Source organism: Triticum dicoccoides, chromosome 7A, assembly GCF_002162155.2.
Source record: "Triticum dicoccoides isolate Atlit2015 ecotype Zavitan chromosome 7A, WEW_v2.0, whole genome shotgun sequence".
NCBI classification, from domain to species: Eukaryota; Viridiplantae; Streptophyta; class Magnoliopsida; order Poales; family Poaceae; genus Triticum; species Triticum dicoccoides.
The window spans coordinates 195,847,775-195,850,664 of NC_041392.1; positions in this window are offsets into that span (position 1 = coordinate 195,847,775).

Below are 2,890 nucleotides of genomic sequence, written 5' to 3' on the forward strand. Positions count from 1 at the left end.
CACATGGTGACTTTCCGGGAGAATAAGTCTGAAGGGAAGCGAAAAAGCAACAAAGGAAGTTGCTAAGGCGTCTAAGGTTGCGCAAGATGATCCAGTATTAGAGGATGATGGCTAAACTAATTAAGCCCAATCGATGGAAGAAAAGATTTGCAAAAGCTCCAAAGCATATTGCAATTACCCGAGAAAATCAAATATTTGCCATTTTCAACACGGGGCTTCTCAAAATTGCCATTGCCAAGATTGGCTGGGCAAAAATGCCATTCTTCTCTCTGCACATTGATTACCATCAGTGGCGGATTCAGGATTTGAAGTTATCCGGGGCGGACTTTTAGAGAAAACATAATTTTGAAGCCATGGTGCAATGAAAGAAGACAATGAACAAAATTAATGGGCTAGGTAGTATGGATCCAGGCAAGACGATCAATACAACCAATATTGCAATGTAGCTTTATTCTCAAGGAGAAAAATATATAACGCGGCAAATAAATCATTTAAGGCCTAATTCTTATCCTCATATATAGAACATCCAATTTGGTACGTAATTAAATTTCCCTAAAAAAATCAGCATTTAACTTTGAAAAATCAGGCCAACGTAACAAGAGAGTAAAGAAATATAGGAGAATGAGAGCAGAAAATTAGGGAAGAATGAGAGTAGAAGATTAGGGGAGAATGAACGAACTTGCTGTTTGCTGTCTCAATTGGCTCATCGCTTGCAGTTTTAAAGGGGCGGTGACGTTGCCGCCTTCCGCGAACAAGTGGATTCCTCTTTCTTCATCGAGCACCATCGGTCGAGGAAGGACCTAGGCAGTGCCACGGCGAGGCTGCGGACCGGCAGCATAGGGTGCCGCGTCACGGAGGCGAGGCAGCGGCAATATTTTTTTTTGAGCGGTGATCGCGCGATACATTGTTTGCTGATTTGGTTTCATGTCGACAGAATTGGGAATGCCAAAACTTTACAGAAAATCATGGGCCCACATAGTCACGTCTAGTTGGGCCTTAGAGTATCTCCAGCCGTTCGGCCCCCCAGGACGCATAAAAAGCGCCCCCTGGGGACGAGCCGGCGATGCAATCGACGCTGGGGGCGGTTTCGCGCCCAGTCATCGCCCCCAGGCGTCGAAATTGGCCCACTTTTCAGCCCCATTTTGATGAATAAAGAGCCCATATGGGCGACAATAGGCCCATATTCAGCGTTCATTTATGCACATAAATTTTTTTATCACATATTTCATCACAAAAATATCAAATACTTCAACAAAATAGTACAACAACAAATAGTTCAATACAAATTATATAGTTCAACAAATAAAAACTCATATTTCATCACACGTCGCGCCCGGCGTCGCCCTTCAGCCTCCATAGATGCTCTATCAGATCTTGCTGCAGTTGATGATGCACCTGTGGGTCTCGGATCTCCTGACGCATACTGAGATAGGCAGTCCAGGTTGCCGGTAGCTGGTGATCAACTTCGGTTAGAGGACCCTGCCTGTAGTATGGTTCAGTGTCAAACACTGGGTCTTCTTGCTCGCTCTCGATGATCATGTTGTGCAAGATGACACAGCAAGTCATAATCTCCCACATTTGATCTTTTGACCAGGTCTGAGCGGGGTACCGGACAACAGCAAATCGAGATTGAAGCACACTAAATGCCCGCTCGACATCCTTCCTGCAAGCCTCCTGAATCTTCGCAAACCAGGCGTTCTTGCCTCCTGGCACAGGGTTTGAGATCGTCTTCACAAATGTCGACCATCTTGGATAGATGCCATCAGCTAGATAGTACCCCTTGTTGTAGTGCCGTCCATTGATCTCGAAGTTCACCGGAGGAGAATGACCTTCAACAAGCTTGGCAAAGACAGGAGAGCACTGCAGCATGTTGATGTCATTATGAGTTCTTGGCATACCAAAGAAGGAGTGCCAAATCCAGAGGTCCTGTGCGGCCACCGCCTCAAGCACCATACTGCAACCGCCTTTGGCGCCTTTGTACATCCCCTGCCAAGCAAATGGGCAATTCTTCCATTTCCAATGCATGCAGTCGATGCTTCCAAGCATCCCAGGAAATCCTCTTGCTGCATTCTGTGCTAGGATCCGAGCAGTGTCTTCCGCATTGGGTGTTCTCAAGTATTATGGTCCAAACACTGCCACCACGACCGACAGAACTTGTAGAAACACTCTATGCTGGTGGACTCGGCCATGCGCCCATAGTCGTCGAGTGAATCACCGGGAGCTCCGTATGCAAGCATCCTCATCGCTGTCATGCACTTCTGGATGGAGGTGAATCCAAGAGCGCCGGTGCAATCCATCTTGCACTTGAAGTAGTTGTCGAACTCCTGGATGGGATTCACAATCCTGAGGAAGAGCTTTCGGCTCATCCCATAACGGCGCCGAAATGTTTTCTCGCCGTGAATTGGAGCATCGGCGAAGTAGTCGGAGTAGAGCATGCAGTAGCCTTCGAGACGACGCTGGTTCTTTGCTTTCACCCGCCCAGGCGCCGAGCCACCTCGCCGCGGCTTTTCATTGCTCGCCAGCAGCTGGGCGAGGGCGGCGAGCACCATGAGATGCTCTTCTTCCTGGACGTCGGTCTCGGCTTCCTCCTCCAGCAGCACGGCGAGCGCTTCCTCGTCATCCGAGTCCATCGCCGAGGCAGGTAAATCGCCGAACACCTTGCGCTCGGTGGGCATGTACCCGCCGCTAAATCGCGCCTCCGCGGCCAGAAACGGCGGCCGGAAACGCCCAGCTGCTGTTGGAGGGGCTGCCACGGCGAAACTCTGCTATTTTTCCGGCGGGGAATGGCTATCTAGCGGTGTAGGGAGGCGGGCGGCGCCGGGATATAGCTACTGGTGGCCGAGGGCGCGGGGGGTGGGATGCGAGTCGGGGAAGAAAACCTTGACTTTTC